Raw genomic sequence first — 8,408 nt, 5'->3', positions numbered from 1 at the left:
TCATTTGTATGAAATGATTATGTCCGTAAAACGCATAGTTTTCGAGATAGGCGAGAAAACTCAGGGGTGCCCAGAAGGGGGGCATGGCGCAATTTGCGTCATCAAATTTTTTTTTTTTGGGGGGGGGGCAAGAATTTTTTTAAGATTGTATGTCAACATTTTAAACCATAACTAAAAAATCAAGGTATTTAATAGAACTATCCTAATGTAGTTAATTAATACTTTTTCCCACCTTTACAATGTTATATTTTGCTAAGTATATATTAACTCAATATAAAGCCTAAAAAATACAATTGATAATAATATTTTGTATGTAGGAATTTTAGTAATTTCAAGTCTATGAGTTTGAAAGTAAATCTTTGACAAAAATAAATTATAACTTCATCATCCAATATTATTCTGATCTCCTATGCTTTATTTTAATTTTTAATGGTGGTCCTATGTTTGAGTTTCCATGATGTTGCAACCTAATTTTCTTAGAATCACAATGATAAGTTAAATTGTAATGTATATTTTAATCTAATCATTATTTTAATTTCGAGTGCGTTTCAAGATGATATTAATGACTCTGAAATGAGAACGAAACTTTAAACAACATCGCAAACTCCAGTGAATTTGACAGAAGAAAAAACTTATTTTGTCAAGAATTTAAGAAAAGTATCAAATGAAGCCAATTTCAATCTTTCAAATTTACACCCTATTTACCTCACATAGTCCAGTCAAGGAAAGGTTAAAGAAGGAAAAGTTGGGAAGACAATTTTTGACCCCGCAGTTCTGGGGTCTTTTGGGGAGTGAGGAGGTGAACATATCAAAAGTCCCCGCCCCTACTCGCTATGCTAAGGTACCATTTTTTGGTTACTCGCATAAATCTAAAAAAAACTATGTAAATCTTAAGGACGTGACTATTACATATCAAATTAAAGCTTACATAATTTCCTACAATATCCACTTCACAACTTTTTTATCTCCTCTAGTTTTCGAGGTATCCGCTCTTGAAGGTGTGACATTTTTGAAAAAAACATGTTTGCCACCATTTTTTTTCTATTTTTCTCTTATAGCTCTTATCTCTATTTTCGCTCTTGAAGGTATGTGATTGTTAAAAATACAGGTTTTAATCCAATGTTTTGCTCTTTCAAGGCTTATAACTCTCCAACAATGAATAAAAAAACTGATGCTTATCGTAGGTTTATAGAGCATCAAATTCTCTTTGAAATGATGTATTATTTCACTATTCCAAGTTTCCCTTTTATTATTATAGCAGATTCAATGTAGGGGGTGAAATAATCATTGCTGCAACAATTGATCGTTTGACAATGACATTTGAAGGGGGTGTCTGTGACACAATTTTTGACTTTGCAGCTTGATTTGGACTAGTTAGTAGATGAACATAGAAAAAGTGCGCATCTCTATCCCCTCTGTTGAAGGTGTGGAACCGCTGAATTGACACTTTTTGCAGCAATGATCATTTCACCCCCTACATTGAAGTTGCTATAACAATGAAAGGAAAACTGGGAATAGTGAAATAATACACCATATCAAAGAGAATTCAATGCTCTACAAACCTACGATGAGCATCAGTTTTTATGATGCATTGTTGAAGAGCTATAAGCCCTGAAAGAGCAAAACATTGGATAACAAACTGTTATTTTAGCAATTACACACCTTCAAGAGCGAATATCTCGGGAACTGTTGAGAATATCACAAAATTCCACTGAACAAAAAATGTACGTAGAAAATGTTTCAAGCTTCATTTTTAAATCGATAGTTATGACGATTGAACGCATTGTTCTCAAGATATGAGCGTGGAAGCAAAACGCTGAAAAATCAAACTTTTAAACCACCCTCATCCCCTTAGCACATGAGTTAGGAATGGGGACTTTTGATATTTTCTCCTCCTAACCAGTCTCAACAGAGCTGCAAAGTCAAAAATATCGTCTAAAACAATCCCTCCAAATTCCTTTGTCAATTGGACTATTGTTGCATAAATGGAGATTCCACACTCAACACTAAAGCTGCTGCAAATGGTGTGGGGAAATCCGTAAAAGTTTGAGATTATACATCAAATTGAAGAGAATTTAATGCTTTATGAGTTCATAATCAACATGGTTTTTTGCCGTCGATTTTTAAAAAGTTATAAGAGCAAAAATAGAAAAAATTGGTGGCAAACGTGTTTTTTTTTCAAAAATGTCACACCTTCAAGAGCGGATATCTCGAAAACTAGAGGAGATATAAAAAAGTTGTGAAATGGATATTGAAGGAAATTATGTAAGCTTTAATTTTTTATATATGACAGTCAAGTCCTTGAGATACATAGTTTTTGAGTTTTATGCAAGAAACAAAATATGTTACCCTTAAACCACCTCCACCCACTCAGCACAGCGGGTAGGGGTGGGGACTTTTGATATGTTTACCACCTTACTACTCTTAACAGAACTGCGGGGTCAAAAATTGTCTTCCAAACATTTCCCTCTATACCCTTTTTTGAGCATTCATTGCTTGGACTAACAGTAATCAAGTAATTATTGTAATGTTTCATTACTTTTTTATTTTTTGTATAAGTTGTTATTGTTATTAATAGATAGAATTTACAAAATTTACTTGTTCTGATGATATCTTTATTCCAAAAACAAAACCATTCAACATTTTGTTAGATTTGTGTTATTATGTAGTACTTTGATAAACATGTATTGATATAAGAGTGTCCCAAAATTAAAGTGCCAAACTTTGGGAATAGGTTCTATGGGTCAAAACAAAGATAAAATGTAGAATATTTTTTTCATAAAACGCTTCGGTTATGAGATATTATAGTGAGGTCCACGTTATAATGACAGTATTTGATCAACTTTGGTTTTGCTATTCTTGTCTATCATTGGACAAAGCCTTGTCGGTTGTACTATCCTTTTCGAGGTCCACAACGATGTCAATTATGTTTTTGACAGAGTAGAAATATAATTAATTAATGCAGAGAATCGGCATTGCTATTCTTCTATCTTTAACCACTGCCATTATAACGTGGACCACACTATAGCAATATTGTATTTTTTTACAAAATAATTTTTATCTTCAAATTTTTCTAACCGATCGCTATGAAAATTGGTAGGTATGTTCAAATAAGAGAGATTAACTGTAGAAAAAATATTCAACTTCGACCAATTTAAAATGGCAGCCATTTTAAACTTTCAATCCAAAATTGCGGGAGAACGGTTATAGATAGAGAAATTTACCAAGAACAAATTTTTTTAGGAAATTTCATTTGCAATCAGTCAACATCAGTCAAAAAATTGAGAATCGGACAAAGCATAACATAGAGACAATGGAATGTGTGTAAAGAAGCAGCAAAACATGAGTATATCACAGTAAGCTATTAGAAAAAAAATAAAAACCCAATATTGAATATTGGGAAACTCTGTATAAATATTAAAAACTATATGTTCACTACTTTTTAGTCCTCCAGTTCAATGAACGGGTGCACTGCTATAGTCCCAAAAATAATATCAAAAAGATACTTTATTTCTATTCTGAAAAAGATAAGAAACGATAGTATATATTTTTTTACAATAATGAAAACAGAAAGAATTCCTCACAAGACAAAGGTAAATAATGCCCTTTGGAAGATTAGAATGTAAGATGTGAATTTTATTGACATACACTGACTAATGTTGAAAACTAAGGTGTTGGTTGGGTATTGGGGTGATTTGGCAAGGGGGCATTTCACTTGAAGGGCATGCGCCATTGCCCTTGGGGGGGGGGGGGCCGGGCACCCCTGAGAAAACTATACCAAAAAATCATTTAATAATATACTTGTGATCATTATAATATACTTGTTATATACTACTATCATACTTTTCACCAAAAAATGGTAACTTTGAATCACCCTACCATCTTAACACAGGGGGTAGCGGTGAAGACTTTTGATATGTTCACCTCCTTTACTACCCTAAACAGAACTGCGGAATTAAAGATTGTCTTTCTAACTTTTCCTTCTATACCCTTTTTGTGCATTCTTTGCCTGGACTATAACCAAAAGTTGGTTAATAGAGAGTTTTTATTGAAAAATCTGAAGATATATTCCTAAGATACATTTTAGTCCAGCCAAGGAAGGGTTATAGAGGGAAAAGTTTGGATGGCAATTTTTGACCCTGCAGTTCTGTTTAGGTTAGTAAGAAGTAAACACATCAAATTCCTCACTCCTACCCCCTGTGCTAAGGCGGGTAGTGGGGTGGTTTAAACGTACCATTTATTGGGTTTTCCCATATATCACGAAAAATAAGCGACTTACAACAATGACAATGGCAAAATTGAAGCTTACAAAATTTTCTACTACACTCATCCCACAACTTCTTCCTTATCTCTCTATATTTTTAGTTATATTCTAACCTCGCTTCACTTTTGCGACAATAGATCAATTTGACAAGGAATTTAGAGGAATGTTTAGAACCCAATTTTCGACTTAGCAGCTTTGTTGTTGAGACTATTTGGGAGGTGAACATATCAAAAGTCCTCATCCTTACCCGTGGCACTAGAGGGATGAGGGTGAATTTTTTTCATATTTTGCTTACATATGCTTATAACTTGGAAACAATGCACTCGACCGACATGACTAAGCTTTCAAAAATGAAGCTTGATAAATTTCCTACATTTTTTGGTCTGTAGAGTTTTGTGATATATCCAATGTTTTCGCGATATATATGCTCTTGAAATTGAAATTTTCAAAAACACAGGTTCTCATCCAACTTTGTACAGCTTCAGGACTTATTACTCTCCAACGTCGGATTGAAGAGCATTGAATCCTCTTCTATTTGATGTATGTTCAGTCCGTTCATATATGACCCTTTTATTGAGGGCGAGCTGGAGACCAATCCTCACACTCCGTAGCCCCAAAAGCCCTAAATGGGGAATTCTGTATTTGTGAGATCTACCTCAGGTTTTCACAGTTTAAATACTTTGCAAGATAAAAAAACATTCAATATTCTAAAGCATTCATTGCAAAGAATTTATTTTGGTATCGTATTCCTATTATAAAGATAATTAGCCTATCCAAACTGTAATAGGAATGAGAGTAAACACGACATAAGTATTTACCACCTTAAGAAAGGTTTTTAATAACTTGAACTATAGACCTACAGGTTTCGAATTTGAATGAGTTTGTTTGGAGACTTAGTAACAGTAATAACAAATTCAAAACATATGTTGTTATAGGCCTACTACATTCTTCCCCCCAAAGAGTTAATGAATGTAGTCATTCAAATAATTAGGAGGTCTTCTATTTCTAAAACTTCTTCTTGGATATGTATTTTGGTTTTCTTGTCCAGTAGTCTGTTGTCTAGGTTGTAAGCTCTCGGCAGTAGTACTAGTTTCGTTTTCTTGGTTTTGGGTTGCTTGAGGATTATGGAAGTATTCAAGTTCAGGTTCGGAAGTTGGTGATTGAGAATTTTCATCATTTTCAGAATCGGTTTGTTCTTCGTGATCTCTGTTTTCGTACTCTCCAACTGGAGCAAGATGACGTGTTGATACTGTGGTTTCTCTTCCATCACGTAGCTTTACATGTGCATATTCAGTATTTCCATGTAGAAGTTGGACCTCTTCAACAAGTGGCTCATATTTAGATGTTCGATTGATTTTTTTTAAATAGACAGGGCCGGAATTGAGAAGCCAAGAAGGAGCTGAAACACCATTGTTTCCAGATCCACGTGGGTGTAAGAACATACGCTCATGAGGAGTTTGATTTGTGGCTGTGCAAATTAATGTTCTTGTTGAGCTAAGAGCATCTTATAAAACTGACTCCCATTGATTTATTTCTAAATTAAGTGATTTTAATGCTAGCTCAATCGTTTTCCATAGAATACCATTATATCTTTCAACCTGTCCATTACCTGCTGGGTTGTAAGCAGTGGTTCTGCTAGTTGCAATTCCATGCGAGTTTAGGTAATTTTTCAAGTCTTGACTCATAAATGATGTTCCTCTGTCTGAATGTATGTAACTAGGAACCCCAAACGTAGAAAACAGGGTTTTCAGTTTTGATTCAACTGTAGATGATGACATGTCTGGACATGGGAAAGCAAAAGGGAACCGTGAAAACTCATCTACTATTACCAATAAATAACGATTTCGACTTGATGAAGGCAGAGGGCCTTTGAAATCGATATTTAGCCGTTCAAATGCAGAAGTGGCTTTAATCAGTGTCCCTTTGCGTTTGAAGAATTTGGGCTTGACAGCAGCACACACTTTGCAGGAGTTTGTTATGCGTTTGATTTCATCAATTGAGTAGGGTAAGTTTTTACTCCGAACCCAGTGGTACAACCGTGTTATGCCTGGGTGGCATAACTCATGTAAATCAACTAATATATTTTAATGAACTAGTTGATTTAGATGTAAATCAACTAATAGATTTTCCTGATTTTGGATTGAAGAACATACTCTAGACAGAGCATCAGCAGCCATATTATCTTTGCCAGGTCTATATACAATATCGTAATGAAAACAAGACAGTTCCAGTTTCCACCTCATTATCTTTTCATTTTTCACTTTACCATGACGGTTGTTATCAAACATAAAAGCTACCGACCTCTGATCAGTAATTAGCTTGAAATGTTTGCCAACCAAGTAGTGACGCCATTTTCGCAGTGCTTCTACAATGGCTTGTGCTTCTTTCTCAACACTTGAATGTCTTTGTTCTGCTGGTGAAAGTATCCTTGAGAAGAATGCAATTGGACGGTTTGATTGAGTCAAAGTAGCAGCAATGGTGCTCTCAGATGCATCAGTTTCCACAATGAATTGTGCTTCAGGGTCAATGCAGCTTACTACAGATCCAATTATTTCACTTTTTATAATTTCAAACGATTGTAACCCTGCTTTAGACAAGGGAAATGCAGTGCGGGCAAGAGGAATCACCTTAGTGGCATAATCTGGTATTAGTGATGCATAATGTGAAAACATACCAAGGGTCCTCCTCAGCGATGCAGTGTCTCTAGGCGGAGGTAAATTTTTCAGTGGTTCCAATCGGCTGGGGTCAGGCTTGATAGTTTTGTTAGATATATGATAGCCCAACAAGTTGATCGATTTCAGTGAAAATGAAGACTTCTCATTATTGATAGTTAGGTTGTATTTGTTTGCAGCGTTGATAAACTTTTTCAAGTTTATATCGTGTTGCTCCTGTGTTTTGCCACAGATTGTAACATCATCAAGGTAAGCATAAGTGTCTTGTAGCTGTTCAGACCGTATAACTTAGTCAATTACACGTTGGAACACTGCCACTCCATTAGTGACCCCAAACGGAATGTGTTTAAACTGGTAGAGTTGACCACATGCTTCAAATGCTGTGTGTAGTGCTTTTCTTCTTTCCTTATCGTAATTTGGTGGTATGCACTTTTCAAGTCGATAGTACTGAAAAACTCATAATTTGCAACTTTGTTTACAATATCATCGATTCTTGGTAGTGGGTAAGCATCCAGTAATGTAAAACGATTTATAGTTTTGGAGTAATCAATGACCATTCTTTTTCTATGATTTTCATTTGTAACCACTAATGCTTGAGCTCTCCATGGAGAAATGCTGGGCTCTATAACATCGTCTTTAAGCATTTTACTTACTTAATTTTCAATAAACTTCAAATCATCCGTACTGTGTCGATGATATTTGATTGCAATTGGTTTACATTCCGGTTTTAAATTAGAAAACAATGACACCGGTTCTACAGTTGAGGCTGCCACGCTGCATACGGTTAACTGCGGCTTTTTTCCACCAAAAACTACTTTAATACTTTCATAGTTTTTCAAAATATCATGTCCAACAATCATATCCGCACAAAGCTCTGGAAAGACCGAAAGATTTGCTTGTTTGTAACAGTGATCAAGAATGACAAGATCTACTAAGCATTGTCCTGTTATATTGGATGTGATTGATGTAGTCGCCATTGATAATTGACCAGTACCCCTACCTGGTCTTATAGGAAGACCTAGGTTAAGAGCAGTAGAATTGTTTATAAAACTCAGAGAACTCCATGTATCTATCAAAGCAGAGACAGATTTTCCATTAACCAGGGCTTGTACTGTACTCTTTGTCAATCCTCCGGGCGAAGCTGCTAGGTCAATAGAGTTCATAATATCTTTCGATTTTTTTGATTGTTTGGTTTGTAATTTACTCGACCTGCAGACCTTAGCGAAGTGCCCCTGTTTTCCACAATTATGACAAATTGTATTTTTAGCTGGGCAGCTGACCCGAGGATGTCTCAGATTACCACAAAAATAGCATTTTTCATTAGCAGCAGCTAATAAACAGTTTTCTGAATCAGTATTCTGATTGCTTGCTTGAGTATTTTGGGAAGAAGTCGCATTTAATTGGGATGAAGATTGGAAAGCTAATGATTGTGCATATGCAAGTTCCAGGGATCTGGCTGGACTATATGCCTC

The sequence above is a fragment of the Nilaparvata lugens genome, chromosome 3, assembly GCF_014356525.2.
Source record: "Nilaparvata lugens isolate BPH chromosome 3, ASM1435652v1, whole genome shotgun sequence".
NCBI lineage: Eukaryota > Metazoa > Arthropoda > Insecta > Hemiptera > Delphacidae > Nilaparvata > Nilaparvata lugens.
This window is presented reverse-complemented; position numbering follows the sequence as displayed.